This window comes from Scyliorhinus canicula, chromosome 18 (assembly GCF_902713615.1).
Source record: "Scyliorhinus canicula chromosome 18, sScyCan1.1, whole genome shotgun sequence".
Taxonomy (NCBI): Eukaryota; Metazoa; Chordata; class Chondrichthyes; order Carcharhiniformes; family Scyliorhinidae; genus Scyliorhinus; species Scyliorhinus canicula.
In genome coordinates, this window is record NC_052163.1 from 110,424,782 (window position 1) to 110,442,260 (window position 17,479).

General features: G+C 47.7%; 1 protein-coding gene across 2 annotated transcripts in view; it reads left to right on the top strand.

Moving 5' to 3' along the window:
- The window catches only part of LOC119952905 (homer protein homolog 3-like), a 76,586-nt gene that overhangs the window by 12,630 nt on the left and 46,477 nt on the right, over positions 1–17,479 (top strand). The gene's annotated exons all lie outside the window — the stretch shown is intronic.

The window sequence follows — 17,479 nt, forward strand, 5'->3', positions numbered from 1 at the left end:
GGGTGGATACGTGGTTTGAGTAGGGTGATCATGGCTCGGCACAACATTGAGGGCCGAAGGGCCTGTTCTGTGCTGTACTGTTCTATGTTCTATGTTCTATGGAGGAGAAAGGTCACAGTCTAAAGTTGCTGAACTCGGTGTTAAGCCCTGAGGGCTGTAATGTGCCCAAACGGAAGATGAGATGCAGCAGGCCACGGCCGGACATGTGGGCATGAAAGCAAGGTGCTGAGTTAAAATGGCAAGTGACAGGTGGGTTGGGGGTCATGCTTATGGACTGAGCGAAGGTGTTCCGCACAGTGGTCACCCAGTCTGTGTTTAGTGTCCTCAGTGTAGAGGAGACCCCTTTAGGAGCAGCGAATATAATAAACCAAATTGAAGGAAGTGCAAGTGAAACATTGCTTCACTTGAAAGGAGTGTTTGGGGCCTCGAACGGTGAGGAGGTAAAGAGGCAGGTGTTGCACCTTCTGTAATTTAAAGGGAAGGTGCCAGAGGAAAGGGATGGGGAGTTGGGTGTCACGATGGAGTGGACCAAGCCTGTTAAGTTTTTCCCGCTTTCTCTCTTTCTTTCCCATTATCTCTTTATATCCTCTGTCCTACCATGTTGTTACAATTGGGGGGCTCGCACAAGTGTCTCTTCTTGCCTTTATTATTTCCCATCTCAACCCAAACTGTTTCCACATCCTGGTTTCCTGAATCTCGGTTGTCTCTCTCTCTCTAATGTGCTAACACCATCATTAATTAACAGTCACCTGTTCTTTCCTGCCCTTCCTGAATGTCACATATCCTTCAATATTCAGGTCTATGTCATTCTGTAGCCATGTCTTTGTAATGGCTATCACTATCAGTTTATTGTTTTTGTTTCAAATGCGGTGTATGTTTAGATACAAAGCCTTTAGTTTTGTCCTTTTGTCCTTATCTTTGTAGCATCTAACCTTATCTGCTGATAAGCGATTACTGTGATTTACTCTTAGATTTGTTCTCTCTGTCCCTTCCTGTCGGGGTCCATTTTATCATTTCCCAGATTAGCACCTTTCTCTCTTGCATTGTCTCTACTCTTTAGTTTATCAAATCTTCCCAAATTTGATCCCTGCCTCCACTATTCAATTTAAAACTCTCTCTATTTCGCGAGTTATGCGGATCACTAGAACATCAGCCCCAGCATGTTTCAGGTGTCTGTCTTGTTATGCTCTTGGCGTAGCATAAGCTGCTTCCTTGATGTTCACTCTGACAAAGGAAGGTTCAGACGTGGAGATAACTTCAACACGTTTATTGAACTATTTACAATTCTCCTATTCGGATTCGCCTCTACTGTTAATCCTTCTATAGCTACTCAGACTGACGAACCAGTCTGCTCCAATCCACGTAGTGGGTGTGATGTTCAATCAACCCTGTGTCTGTACTCACTGAGTGTCTCCACTGGAAAGAGGAAGATCATGTGTGCTGTGTCCTTTATATATGGGTTGGTGTAATGCCCCCCTGTAGTAGTGTCACCTCTGTGTGTATCGTGAATGCCCATTGGTCGTGTCCTATCTTACTGACCTATTGGTTGATTGTCTGTGTGTCATGTCTCTGGTGCTCCCTCTAGTGTCTAGCTAGTCTACGTGTACTTACATTAACCCCTTGTGTATCTCCAGTGATGCATATCACCACAGTGTCGGCCACCCCATTGGTACAGATCCTACTTTTCCCAGTCCTGGTGCCAGTGTTCCATGAACCGGAACCCATTTCTCCCACACCAGTCTTTGAGCCACGCGTTAATTTCCCTCATCTGATTTGATCTATGCCGATTTGCAGGTGGCTCAGGTAAATATCCAGAAATTATTGCCTTTGAGGTGCTGCTTCTTAATATGGTGCCTAGCTCCTCATACTTGACTATGCAGAACCTTCTTCCTCATCCTGCCTATGTGTTTGGTACCTACGTGGATCATGACCACTCAATCCTCCTCTTTCCACTGCAAGTTCCTGTTCATCCCTGAGTAGATGTTCCGAACCCTGGCACCAGGCAGGCAACACAGCCATCTGGACTCTTGCTCCTTGCTACAGAGAACAGTGTCAATCTCCCTCACTATTCTGTCCCCTACTAACACTACATTCTTATTTGATTCCCCCCCACTTAACTGGCTTCCTGTACCACCGTGCCATGGTCAGTCAGCACATCCACCTTGCAGCCCCCACTTTCATCCAAACAAGCTGAAAGAACCTCACACTTTTGGACAATTGTAGAGGCGGACACTCCTGCCCTCTGGGTCATCTTACTTGCCTCAGCTGCAGTCACACCTCCTGTCCATGACCGCTCTCCAAACCAGAAGACCCCACTCCAAGGGGTGTGACCTGCCCCTCCTGACACAAAGTGTTCAGGTAACTCTCGCCCTCCCTGATTTGTGCGCAGCTCAGCCTCCGGTTCCTGAGCCGAAGCTCCTCAGACTTGCTTGCCCTGGACAACACTGGTATCAATGAGCTCCCATATGCTGCAGCCATGGCACATCATCTATCCTGCCATACTCATGAGCTTTAATTACTTAATTATTTTATTCAATTATTTATTTTCTTTGAAATATTTATTAATCCTATCACAAATTCTCTTGACCACTTACCGGATACTTAGCAACAGCTCACCTCCTTCCCTGTAGTAGAGCAGAAACCAATTCCTACAGGGTGAAAAAGTTTTAAAAAAAGCAAAGGATCATTAGATTTGAGCACCTGAAATGGGTTCAGCCTTTTCAGAAGTGTTTTTACATATCGTCTTTACACCATGTCTGACTGAAAATACTCAGGCTCCCAGTCCGACAATTCCTCCAATTTCAAATTCTCATTCTTGTGTTTAAATGTCTTCATCGCCTCACTCTGTAGCCAAGATCTCTGCACTGCTCTGTTTCTGGCCTCCTGCACACCACCCTCTGGTTTAATCTCTCCACCATTGGCGACCATGTATTTAACCGTCTGGTTGGGCTTGGAATTCCCTCCCTGAGCCTCACCACCTCGCAATCTTCTCTCCTTAAAGTTCCTTCTTAAAAACCACTTCAATATATTTTAGCCAGTCTTCCTCCTCATTCTTTCCATCACTTAGATCAATTTTTATCTGATTACATAGTAGTTTGGGCTGTAATTTTAACAATAATGCTATATAACTTCAGTGGCTGTATTATAGTATTATATTTAGCGTGTGAATTATCCACGAATCTGTCTAATTTTAATAATGTACCAATTGATGTGGAATACAGTACAGTAACTTCATTGCAGTGTTAATGTAAGCCTACTTGTGACACAATTATTATTATTATATTATTCTGCTGACAGTCTAATTGTGAAATAGATATATTTTTTCTTTCTTTTTTAAATAAAATTTAGTGTACCCAATGGTTTTTTTCCAATTAAGGGGCAATTTAGCGTGGCCAATCTACCTACTCTGCACGTCTTTGGGTTGTGGGGGCGAAACCCACGCAAACACAGGGAGAATGTGCAAACTCCACACGGACAGTTGTGAAATAGATATAACCGCTGAGTTGAATAGTTGTTCAGTCAGAGTGCGGCAATTGGAAAATATTTTTCTGTTATGGGTTCCAATAAGAAATGAGTGGTTTGCTTTTTTAACAAAGTGAGTCATTTTTGAAGCAAATGCACTGAGCTGGAGATGGGGCACAAAACAGTGACTGGTGATACATGGTTGTTTTTCCATAGTGGAGGATGGTAGACAGTGGTGTTCCTTAAAACTGATAAATTTACTGATGATACCAAATTCTTCAGGAGTGGCAATCAGCGAGGATGATAAAAATCGACCATAACAGGACATAGATGGACCAGCAGAAAGGACTGACAAGTGGCAGATGGAATGAGGTGTGAGGTGATACATAGAGTCGTAGAGTTTTTACAGCATGGAAAGAGGCCCTTGACCCATCGTGTCTGCGTTGGCCATCAAGCACCTATCTACTCAATCCCATTTCCCAGCACTTGGTCCGTAGCCTTGCATGCTGCGGCATTTCAAGTGATTATCTAAATGCTTCTTAAATGTTGTGCGGGTCCCTGCCTCTAACACCTTCTTGGCCAGTGAGTTCCAGATTCCCACCACCATCTGGGTGAAAATGCTTTTCCTCAAATCCCCTCCAAACCTCCTGCTCCTTACCGTAAATCTATGGCCCCTGGTTGTTGACCCCCTCCGCTAAGGGGAAAAGTTCCTTCCAAATGCACTATTTATGCCCCTCGTACATCTTGGTAGAAGGGATAGGTGAAGGCAATATAGGCTGAAGGTCACAGTTCTAAAGGTTCTGGGTGAGAGATGCAGGGGGAAAGTGAGGAAGAGCCTTTTTACACAACCAGTAGTAATTATCTGGAACTCACTGCCTATGAGAATGGTGGGAGTGGAGACGATGAATAATTTAAAAGGAAATTAGATGGGCTCTTCAGGGAAATTATCTTGCAGGAGTCTGGGGATAGAGTGGGGTGTTGGGACTGACTGGATTGCTGTTCAGAGAGCCAGCATAGACTCGATTGGACGAATAGCCTCCCTCTGTCCAGTAAATAACTATATGACTCTGGATTTGTTATGATGTGGAGATGCTGGCATTGGTCTTGGGTGGGCACAGTAAGAAGTCTTAAAACACCAGCTTAAAGTCCAACAGGTTTGTTTAGAATCATTAGCTTTCGGAGCGTAGCTCCTTCATCAGGTGAGTGGATCTGTTGGTACAGGAAGAGAGGTTGACATGAGGTTGGGTTAATTTCTCAGAGTGAGAGGGTTGTAAGTTGAAGGCTCTTTGGGAGAGCAGAAAGAGGAAAGGACAGCGCATTAGGTGCTGCTGAGAGACACAAAAAGTAGGCGAATGGCAATTAATATTAGGATTTGTTGCTAATACAGTATCCAGGCGAGACATAGCAAATATGATTAGTCAGAGAAGGGTTCATTATGATCAAAGCTGTGCAATAGAGGAGATCTGTGGCACAGAGTAAACACTGAATGGTTGATAAAGCGTTTAGGATTTGTTTAACCCATGGAGCATAATGACATGACTCATGACCTCTCCTGGAGAACATGGGAGTATGGCTTGAAGCGAATGTATAGAAGAAGGAGCGTGCACCAAGCACGGGACCAGGTACAAGGAGGTTTTCAGCAATTCGGTTATAAAAAGAAAGTGAATTTTATCAGATATAAAAATATTGAAACTGGATTTTTAAAAATGTCTGTTTCGCTGACAGCCAAGTATCACCCAATTGGGTAATGAGTTTTTTGCTTTTCAGTTGGCATAGGAAGGCCGTACATCACGGGGATGGATGAGTTAGTCGACTAATGGCTAGAGTGTGAGGGCAAGTCATGTAATAAAATCTCTAGGAATACACTTAATCACAGCTGGCAGCCCTAATCAAAACCAGGAACCCTGGCCAACCCCCTCTCAACCTAACCCAAGGGTTACTGGACAGTGATCTGGAGCAGGAATCCTGGTCGATTACCCCTCTCTATCTAACTCTGGCGTTACTAGACAGTGATCAGGAGCAGGAATTCTGGATAATCCCCCTCTCTATCTAACCCAGGGGTTACTGGACAGTGATCAGGAATCCTGGCCGATTTCTCCCTCTCTATCAAACCCAAGGGTTACTGGACAGTGATCAGGAATCCTGGCCGATTTCTCCCTCTCTATCTAACCCAAGGGTTACTGGACAGTGATCAGGAATCCTGGCCGATTTCTGCCTCTCTATCTAACCCAAGGGTTACTGGACAGTGATCAGGAGCAGGAACTCTGGCTGGTTTCTCCTCTCTCTCTAACCCAGGGGTTACTGGACAGTGATCAGGAGCAGGAATCCTGGCTGATTCTCCCTCTCTCTCTAACCCAGGGGTTACTGGACAGTGATCAGGAGCAGGAATCCTAGCTGATTCTCCCTCTCTCTCTAACCCAGGGGTTATTTTACAGTGATCAGGAGCAGGAACCCTGGCTGATTTCCCCTCTCTCTCTAACCCAGGGGTTACTGGACAGTGATCTGGAGCAGGAATTCTGGACAATCCCCCTCCCGATCTAACCCAGGGGTTACTGGACAGTGATCTGTAGCAGGAATTCTGGACAATCCCCCTCTATCTAACTCGGGCGTTACTGGGCAGTGATCAGGAGCAGGAATCCTGGCCGATTTCCACCTCTCTCTCTAACCCAGGGGTTACTGGACAGTGATCTGGAGCAGGAATCCTGGCTGATTCTCCCACTCTCTCTAACCCAGGGGTTAATGGACAGTGATCTGGAGCAGGAACCCTAGCTGATTTCCCCCCTCTCTCTAACCCAGGGGTTACTGGAGAGTGATCTGGAGCAGGAATCCTGGCTGATTCTCCTTCTCTCTCTTAACACAGGGGTTACTGGACAGTGATCTTTATTGTCACAATAGGCTTACATTAACATTGCAGTGAAGTTACTGTGAAAAGCCCCTAGTCGCCAGGTTCCGGCGTCTGTTCGGTACACAGAGACTTCAGAATATCCAAATTACGTAATAAGCGTGTCTTTCGGGACTTGTGGGAGGAAACCGGAGCACCTGGAGATGCAGACAAGGGGAGAACGTGCAGACTCCACACAGACAGTGATCCAAGCTGAGAATCGAACCTGGGACCCTGGCGCCGTGACGCAACAGTGCTAACCACTGTGCTACCATGCCACCCAAAATCCTGACCGATTTCCACCTCTCTATCTAACCGAGGGGTTACTTAACAATGATCAGAAACAGAAACCCTTTATGATTTCCCCATCTCTATTTCACCCAGGGGTTACTGGACAGTGATCAGGAGCAGGAACCCTGGCCAATTTCCCCCTCTCTCTCTAGCCCAGGGGTTACTGGACAGTGATCAGGAACAGGAACCCTTTCTGATTTCCCCATCTTTATCTAACCCAGAGGTAACTGGACAGTGATCAGGTGCAGGAAAGCTGGCTGATTTCTACTCCCTCTCTCCAACCCAGAGGTCCCTGGACAGTGATCAGGAGCAGGAACCTGTCTGATTTCCCCTCTCTTGAATTCATTGATGCAATATAGGTTCCTGCCTTTGGCCTATTTCAGTTACAGAGATAATCCATCTCTAATCTTGGGCGGTGATCGGTGATGAGTTTTCTGGAGGGTAGGTAATGAGAGTCTGTGAAATCCACACAGCCATCAGTATGAATATACTGGAGGGGAGTGTCTGTGAATCTAATATTCTTTCCAAGTGGATGGTGTTGGAGAATGTGAGGGGTTTGCATAGTCACTCAGGACAGGAATTGCAAACAACAATATCCATTTAATCTCAGGCACAAAGGATATAATTTTAATCCCTTTTGTAGGATGAGCTGCGCACAATGGGCAAATGACAAAATATATCCTCAACACTCCCTCTGTCAGAAACAGCAGGCTCTCTTGATCAAAGTTCTCTATGCCTCCCAGCCTCTCATTTTGTTCCTGATTCTTGTCCCTCAGCCTTTCAGACACTTTATATCTGTTTCTTTATCTCTATTTCTGTCCCTCTTGCCTCCCTTTGTGTACTTGTCCCCTCCTGCACCTTTCGTGCACTCGTGTATTGCTGCCCCCTCTCCCGCTCTGCCTCATTCTCTGCCTCTTCACGTCCATCTTGCACCCAATTGTCCATTATCACGTTCTCGTTTTCATTCTGCTGCCGTGCCTCAGACTGAGCATTTATCCTGAATGAGTGTATCGGTGCCCTGTGAAGATCTGTGCTTTGTATTCTTCCTTTCCTGTCTGTCACTGAAACAAATAATGTTTCTGTTTAACACAGATCTTTACACACGTGACTTCTGAATGTCACAAGACACTCAGCCCAGTTGGGGATTAGAAACCAGGACAACAGCTTCTCATTTCTGCTTGGCTTTTTATAATTGTGGCTTTGAGAAATCACAGAGCAGGAATCCTGGCTGATTTCCCGTCTCTCTAACGCAGGGGTCCCTGGACAATGATCAGGAGCAGCAATCCTGGCTGATTTCCCCTCTCTCCAACCCAGGGGTCCCTGGACAGTGATCAGGAGCAGCAATCCTGGCTGATTTCCCCCTCTAACCCAGGGGTCCCTGGACAGTGATCAGGAGCAGCAATCCTGGCTGATTTCCCCTCTCTCTAACCCAGGGGTCCCTGGACAGTGATCAGGAGCAGCAATCCTGGCTGATTTCCCCTCTCTCTAACCCAGGGGTCCCTGGACAGTGATCAGGAGCAGCAATCCTGGCTGATTTCCCCTCTCTCCAACCCAGGGGTCCCTGGACAGTGATCAGGAGCAGCAATCCTGGCTGATTTCCCCCTCTAACCCAGGGGTCCCTGGACAGTGATCAGGAGCAGCAATCCTGGCTGATTTCCCCTCTCTCCAACCCAGGGGTCCCTGGACAGTGATCAGGAGCAGCAATCCTGGCTGATTTCCCCCTCTAACCCAGGGGTCCCTGGACAGTGATCAGGAGCAGCAATCCTGGCTGATTTCCCCTCTCTCTAACCCAGGGGTCCCTGGACAGTGATCAGGAGCAGGAATCCTGCTGATTTCCCCCTCTCGCTAATCCAGGGGTTCCTGGACAGTGATCAGGAGCAGGAATCCTGGCTGATTGCCCCCTCTCTCTAACCCAGGGGTCCCTGGACAGTGACCAGGAGCAGGATTCCTGGCTGATTTCCTCTCCAAGGGCCATTGTGAGAGGTGGAGAGAGAGAGAGAGGGGGGGGGGGGGGGGTTGTAGGAGGGAGAGAGAGAGAGAGAGAGAGAGACTGTTGTGGGAGGGAGTGTGAGGGGCTGTTTTGGGAGGGGGAGTGTGAGGGCTGTCGTGGGAGGGGGAGTGTGTGGGAGGGAGTGTGAGGGGCTGTTGTGGGTGTGGGAGGGGGATTGCGAGGGGCAGTTATGTGAGGGGGAGTGTGAGGGAGAGTGCGAGGGGCCAGTGTGGGAGAGGGTGTGTGAGGGGCCGTTGTGGGAGAGGGAAGATTGGATCTCATTCACAACAGTTGTGAGCCTGTTTTTATCAGGCCATGCCTTCTCAACCTTGCCCCTCGCCTAAGGTGTGGTGACCTTCAGGTTAAATAACCACCTGTTAGCTCTTTCTCAAAGAGTAAAGCAGCCTATGATCTACTTTCTTTGCTTTGAAATGAAAAAAATTAAAATCGCTTATTGTCACAAGGAAGCTTCAAATGAAGTTACTGTGAAAAGCCCCTAGTCGCCACATTCCGGCGCCTGTTCGGGGAGGCTGGTACGGAATTGAACCCTGCTGCTAGCCTGCCTTGGTCTGCTTTCAAAGCCAGTGATTTAGCCCTGTGCTAAACCAGCCCCTAATGTAAATAAAGGTTACATTTTGTATGTGGTATGCAGTGGTGGGGGGAATTGGGTGTTTAATGTGGTGGATGGTGGAGAATAATGGGTTAACTCTAAGACTTCTCTAACAACAGCTAATGGGCATGTGCATAAGGAACTCTGCAATAATGATTTCACACAGAAGAGAATGAGGAGAATCTGAGAGCGGAGAAGTGGCTCAGTCCTGATACGGTGTCATCCTTACTTAGTTAAGTATGTAAATAAAGGTTACATTGAAAAATAAATTTCCTTCCAGACAGATCTGTTGCTAAGAGTAAGATGCTCAATATCCTTCAGGCTGTAACAACATTCAAAATGGATAAGCTGCTTTGTCCTGGATGGTGTCGAGCTTCTTGAGTGTTGCTCGAGCTGCACCCATCCAGCCAAGTGGGGAGTATTCCATCACACTCGTGACTTATGCCTTGTATATGGTCGAGGCAGCATGGTAGTATAGTGGTTAGCACAGTTGCTTCACAGCCCCAGGGTCCCAGGTTCGATTCCCGGCTGGGTCACTGTCTCTGCGGAGTCTGCACGTTCTCCCTGTGTCTGCGTGGGTTTCCTCCGGGTGCTCCGGTTTCCTCCCACAGTCCAAAGATGTGCAGGTTAGGTGGACTGGCCATGATAAATTGCCCTTAGTATCCAAAACATGTTAAGTGGGGGTTGCTGGGTTACAGGCATAGGGTAGATACGTGGGCTTCAGTAGGGTGCTCTTTGTAAGGCCGGTGCAGGCTCGATGGGCCAAGTGGCGGCCTCCTGCACTGTAAATTCTATGATTGTATGATAGACTTTGAGAAGTCAGGAGGTGAGATGCTTGACGCAGGACCTGCTCTTGTAGCCACAGTATTTATAAAGTTGACCCTGTTCAGTTTCTGATCAATGGTAATGCCCAACATGTTGGTAATGGGGGATTCAGCCATGTTAGTGCCATTGAATGTCAAGGGGGGATGGTTAGATTCTCTCTTGTTGGAGGTGGCCATTGCCTGGCACTTGTGTGGTGAGAATGTAACTTGCCACTTGTCAGCTCAAGCTTGAATGTTATCCAGGTCTCGGTGCATTTGGACACGGACTGCTTCCGTATCTGAGGAGTTGTGAATGGTGCTGAACATTGAGCTGGACATTGAGCAATGAACATACCCACTTCTAACCTTGTGATAGAAGGAAGGTTATTAATGAAGCAGCTGAAGATGGTTGTGCCTTGGGCACTGCCCTGAGGTGCTCCTGCTGCTTCACTTCTGGGGGTATTTTATAGACCTCCAAATAGTGAAAGAGGGATAGAGGAGCAAATCTCACAGAGAGCAAATCCCCATTGTGTGGTGATACAGGGAGACTTTCATTACCAAATATCGATTGGAATAACATTGGGGCAAAGGAAAAGGAGGGGAGGAATTTCTGAGATGTGTACAGGAAAACGCCTTTGGACATTATGCCAAATGGGCCAGGTATCTGAGAGGGTAAACTTAACTAAATGTGATCGTCACATCATAAGGTTTAGAATTAGATTAATAATGGGGAAGGGCAGGTAACAATCTAAAGTAGATTTGAAAAGGGCTAATTTCAGAAGGATGAGAAGCAATCTTGCCAAGGTAAAATAGAACAAAAGACTGTCAAGAAAAGCTGTAACGGAACAATGGGTGATCTTTTAAAAAAAAATAATTTTTATTAAAATTTTCACATTTTCACAAAAAAGAAAACAATAACAGAAAATTCTAAGAACAAAATAAAACAGAACCCCCCGTCGTAAATACAAAAGAGAAACAATAAATTAACGCCCGTCATTGGCAAAAGACAGATATTCAACCCAAAACAAAAACAAAGAGACAAACCCCCCCCCCCCCCCCCCCCCCCCCCCCGGCCCGGTGCTGCTGACCTTTTGTTTTTACCGTTCTGCCAGTAGATCTAGGAATGGTTGCCATCTCCTGAAAAACCCCTGCACTGACCCCCTTAGGGCAAATTTCACCCTCTCCAATTTAATAAACCCCGCCATATCGTTGACCCAGGCCTCCACGCTTGGGGGCCTTGCATCCTTCCACTGAAGAAGAATCCTCCGCCGGGCTACTAGGGACGCAAAGGCCAGAACACCGGCCTCTTTCGCCTCCTGCATTCCCGGCTCCACTGCAACCCCAAATATTGCGAGTCCCCAGCCTGGATTGACCCTGGATCCTACCACCCTCGATACCGTCCTTGCTACACCCTTCCAAAATTCCCCCAGCGCTGGGCATGCCCTGAACATGTGGACATGGTTTGCTGGGCTCCCTGAGCACCTAATACACCTGTCCTCGGTCCCAAAAAACTGGCTCATCCTTGTCCCGGTCATATGAGCCCTATGCAGTACCTTAAACTGTATGAGGCTAAGCCTCGCACACGAAGAGGAGGAGTTCACCCTTTCTAGGGCATCCGCCCACATCCCCTCCTCAATCTCCTCACCCAGCTCCTCCTCCTATTTATCTTTCAGCTCCTCCACCGAGGCCTCGTCTACCTCCTGCATCACCTGGTACACTTCCGAGATCCTCCCCTCTCCAACCCATACCCCCGAGAGCACCCTGTCCTGGACCCCACGCGGCGGCAGTAGGGGGAACCCCGCCACCTGCCGCCTGACAAACGCCCTTATTTGCATGTACCTAAAGGTGTTCCCCGGGGGGAGCCTGAACTTCCCTTCCAGCTCACCCAGGCTCGCAAACTTCCCATCTATGAACAGGTCCCCCAGTCTCCTGACACCTGCCCTGTGCCAACTCAGGAACCCGCCATCAATTCTCCCCGGAACAAACCGGTGGTTCCCCCGTATCGGGGACCCCATCGAGGCCCCCACCTCCCCCCTGTCCAATGGGTGATCCTTGAGGAGGAGATGTTTCAGTTACAAGCTAGGTATGTTTCAACAAGAGGAAAGGTAGAGGAGCTAAAGCCAGGACTGCTTGGGTGATGTGGAAAGTGGATATAGGTGTATGATGCATGCCAGATTAAATTTTCAAGCAAGAATCGGGCCAAATACAATAGATTAAGGGGAAGTGAAGAGGAACAAAAAACGAGAAAAGAGAGAATATGACAAAATAGTAAACAAATAAAATCTTCTATCAGCATGTAAATAGTAAGAGTTGGAGTGGGTCCTTTTCAGGACAATGAAGTTGATATATGCTTAGAGACATAGGGCTTGGCTAGCATACTTAATGAGTACCTTGTATCAGTGTTTACTCAGGAAGAGGCTGCATAATATCGATGGAAGTGGAGATGGTGAAGGTTAATGGATGGAGTGAAAATTAATAGGCAGGATATACTGAAAAGCTGGCTATACTTTGAGTAGATGAGTCGCCTGATCTAGCTCGCATCCCAGGTTGCTAAAGGAGTAGGGTGGGGATAGCAGAATATTCCTTAGGATTGGAGAGAGGCAATTGTGACAGCCTTATTCAAGAAATGGTGTCAGGACAGTCTGAGTAGCTACAGACTGGTCAGTTTAACAACATGTTTGTTGGGTAAGGTTTTGGAAACAATAGTCAGGGAATAAAAATCAACAGACTGTTGGAGAGCTTTAGATTAATGAAGGTGAGCCAGCACAAATTTGTAAAAGGCTGATCGTACTTGACTAATCAAATTTTTGATGAGAATTAAATGGATGTTGTCCATATGGATTTTAAGAAATTCTTTGACAAACTACCACGTGATGTGACCATCAATTCACAGGACACGTGGTTGGAAGTGAACAGTGGTTTTAATAGTCTTACAACTGAGCCTACCTGCGACGAGATGAACTAGCAGCAGGCTCTCAACTGCAGATCTTTATACTTCCAGTTAGTGGGAGGAGCCATGGGCGGAACCATGGGCGGAGCCCAGTACAAACTCCTCATCTCCCCCTATGGGCAGAGCCGCGCAACTGCTCGTATACCGAGCTTACAGAGACACAACACATACAATATAACACAGTGTGAATTACTAGGATTGTGATTCACCACACCACGTAAAAAGCTGGTTAACAAAACTGAGGCTTCTGGATAGGAGGAGGGTCAGATTTTTTTAGTTAGTGAATGCAAATTCCCCAGCGGTAGTCTTCTCGTAGGTGATTACCCGCCACCTAGTCTGTCGGTAAGGTGCAGCATTGCTGATGTCTCTCCACAAGTACACAAGGGGGTTTGTACGGAGGTTGGCTGCATAAGTGCCCTGACCTGAACCTGTTTGGCAAGGACCACTATCGCTGTGGCAGTTCAAAGACAGCCATTCGAAGGGCAGCACGGTGGCGCAGTGGTTAGCATTGCTGCCTCACGGCACCGAGGTCCCAGGGTCGATCCCGGCTCTGGGTCACTGTCCGTGTGGAGTTTGCACATTCTCCTCGTGTTTGCGTGGGTTTCGCCCCCACAACCCAAAGATGTGAAGGGTAGGTGGATTGGCCACGCTAAATTGCCCCTTAATTGGAAAAAATGAATTGGGTACTCTAAATTTAAAAAAAGACAGCCATTCGACAGATAGGGTTTGTCACAAGGAACTTGTTAGTGACTTCCCGCGTATCCCATTCCTCGATCAAATGATGTTTGCTGGTAGACCTTGCTCAGGAACGGTGCTCCACATGGGGCGCTGAGTTGGAAGGTGGGCAGTAGGTAGGTTGAACAGGTCATCATGGACGGGTGGTTTTTGATAGTCGGCAGATGTGTGACGGAGTGATGTTTACAAACAGGAGGCCAGGGGAGGGGAGTTGAGTGGAGAATTCCAGTTATTATATGCATTATTGCATTCAACTGAATGTCAAAAAGATACGTGTGTGATGACTGATGCACAGTACTCTGCTGCAGTACTCTGTAAGAGGGCAAGTACAGAGGTTCTGCAGTGCTGTGGTAGCAGCAGGACCCCACATAGATCTAGCAAGTTTAGTTAGTAGATTGTTTCTGGTTTTTAACTGTACTGCTGTTTGCTTCGAACATTCCTGGAAGGAGAATCCGAGCAGAATCACTTCCAATTATGTTGAGTTGGGATCATGCTTGGGCTCTGGTCACCCATGTAGACATGCAATTTTTCTTTCTAGGACCGGCCTTGTGGCGGTGGAGTACACAGGAAATGGTTTGAGAGAGATTTAACATTGGTTTTCATGTCTGCAGTCATGTCTCAACTTTGTAACACCTTTGTTAAAGATCTGGGCCAGAGCACAGAAGGATGGGGCTTGGGTGGCACAACAGATGTAATCTGCATAGATGAACTTGTGGGATGTGTTTTTTGACAGATCATTTGTATATACGTTGAACAGGATTGGGGGTGGTGGTGGTTGCGGGGGGGGGGGGGGGGGGGGGGTTCCCTCTCCTTGCACTTCTCCCTTACCCAAGGTAGACTCTGAATCATCTGTTGCAAAGGAGAGTGTTGACTCTATGCTCCTTGCTAGGATATTCATCCTAGTCCTGTTCAGGTGTAGACTGTCTGGCTTGTACAGATTCCACCTTCCCCACAACCAGTCCCAATGACTCAGAAATCTGCTGCCCTCCCTCCTACACTGGCTTTCAGCCACATGTTCAATCGCTCTATTCTCCTGTTTCTATATTCGCTTGCACATGGGACTGGGAGTAATCCAGAGATTACTGCTTTGGAGGTTCTGTTTTTCAATCTCCTTCTTAGCTCCCTAATGTCTGCTTTCAGGACCACATCCCACTTCCTACCTAAGTCATTGGTATCAATGGCTCTGACACCAGGGAGGAAAAGTACCACCCTGGAGTCAGGTCTGTGGCCACAGAAGCACCTGTCTGTTCCCCTCAACGACGAATCCCCAATCACTACTGCTCTTCCAAGCTTCTTTCTCTCCTCCTACAGCAGAGCTGCCTGTGATGCCACAAACCTGGCTCTGATTGCACTCCTCTGAGGAGCCACGCCCTCCCGGTGTACGAAGCATAAAACCGATTGGTGAGCAGGACCCAGGGGACTCTTGCGCTAATTGCCACTTTTCATGGATTACCTGGTGGTCATCCATTCCCTTTCTACCTCCAGGCTCACAAGCTGTGGTGTGACCATCTCTCTCAATACATTATTCACGTAGGTCTCGGCCTCACGGATGCGATAGTGACACTAGCCGCCGCTTGAGCGCCAAAGTCTACAGCACATGTGGTCGTTTTGGATACCAGGAGCATCCCACATACTACAAAGCACACGACAGAGCTGTCCTGCCATGGCTTCAATTTACCTTCCTTACGTTAATTTTAATTTATTTTGGCTTACATGTGCAGCTTTATTTTCCTTGGCCTCAACTTAACTTTATTTCCCCATTGCTTATGTCTCTTTCTTAACTGTAAGTAGCCCTTTCTCTTAAAAATAATGTGTTTTTCTAATTGTCAGCAGCTTGATGACTCTCCCTAACAGCAGTTTCTCACCAGCCAATGAACTTGCGTTTCTCTTGTGATGTTAGGTGCAAGGTGCCGCTGACAGCCTGGCTTGATGTCCTCCACTAACATCCTCCTCTAGGTATTGCTCACTGCCTGTCCCAGGGTCTCCTGCTCACACTACCCTCAAGATGCTGCCTATCCAAGGGTCCTCCACTAACACTCTCCTCTAGGTGCTGCTCACTGCCTGCTCCAGAGTCTTCTGCTTGCACTCCCCTCTAGGTGCTGCCTGTCCCAGGGTCCTCCACTAACACTCCCGTCTAGGGGCTGCTGATTGCCTGTCCCAGGTTCGTCCTCTTCACACACTCCTCTAGTTACTGCTCGCTGCCTGTCCCAAGGTCCTCCACTAACACACTCTTCTAGGTACTGCTCGCTGCCTGTCCCAGGGGGTCTTCTGCTTGCACTCCCTTTTAGGTGCCGCCTGTCCTAGGATCCTCCTCTCACACTCCCCTCGAGGAGAAGCTGGGACTGATCTCTTTGGAGCCATAGAGCCACACAGCACAGAAACAGGCCCTTTTGCCCATCCTGTCTGCGCTGGCCATCAAGCACCTATCAATTCTAATCACATATCCAGGAGTTAGTCCGCAGCCAAGAAATCTCAGGGGATTTGATGGAGGGAAATAAAATTAAGGGTTTGGGCAAAATAAATAGAAACTGTTTCCAATAGTTGAAGAATCGATGATCAAAGGGCCCAGATTTAAGTTGATTGACGAAAGAAACCAGAGGCAATACACAAAGAAAAACTTTTTCTTGAAAGGAGTTAGGATTTGGAATGCACTCCCTCCCTGATATTGTGCTGGATCCATTTCAAATTAGCATTCCAAAGGAAATTGGATAAATATTGGAGGAAGGATGCACAGGGAAAGAACAGATGTTGGGGGTAGTGGCAGCACGGACAGGATTTCTATTTGAAAGAACTGGGGCATATTTCTTTTCTAAATTTAGAGTATCCAATTTTTTTTCTCCAATTAAAGGGCAATTTAGCGTGGCCAATCCACCTAACCTGCACATCTTTTGGGATGTGGGGGTGAGACCCACGCAGACACGGGGATAGTGACCCAGGGCCGGGATCAAACCTGGGACCTCGGCGTCGTGAAGCAGCCGTACTAACCACTGCACCACCGTGCTGAATGGGCTCCTGCTGTACTGTGCCATTATATTCTATATTACCCAAAGCGCTTTGTGAACGTACTGTGCCAGTATCTGTTGAGGGGTAAAGAGCTGGGGCGAGGGAGGAATAAGGAACATGGAATGAGGAGAAGCACTAGAATCCGTGTTTTCCCTACCTAGCCCTGACTGAACCATCAATGTTAAACCTGAGCGATGCTCTTCAATCGCTATCTCAGTTCTCGGTGAGGGATGGTGCTTAATTTGGGGGAAATGCCAGTGGAACATGTACCCCAGTAACAGTCAGTTTGTGTGGAACCCGTACCCCAGTGAGAGTCGGTGTGTGTGGAACCCGTACCCCAGAGAGACTCAGTGTGTGTGGAACACGTAGCCCAGTGAGAGTCAGTGTGTGCGGAACCCGTACCCCAGTGAGAGTCAGTGTGTGTGGAACCCGTAGCCCAGTGAGAGTCGGTGTGTGTGGGACCCGTACCCCAGTGAGAATCAGTGCGTCTGGAACCCTTACCCCAGTGAGAGTCAGTGTGTGGAACCCGTACCCCAGTGAGAGTCACTGTGTGGAACCAGTACCCCAGTGAGTGTCAGTGTGTGTGGGACCCGTACCCCAGTGAGAGTCAGTGTGTCTGGGACCCGTATCCCAGTGAGAGTCGGTGTTTGTGGGACCCGTACCCCAGTGAGAATCAGTGCGTGTGGAACCCTTACCCCAGTGAGAGTCAGTGTGTGGAACCCGTACCCCAGTGAGAGTCACTGTGTGGAACCTG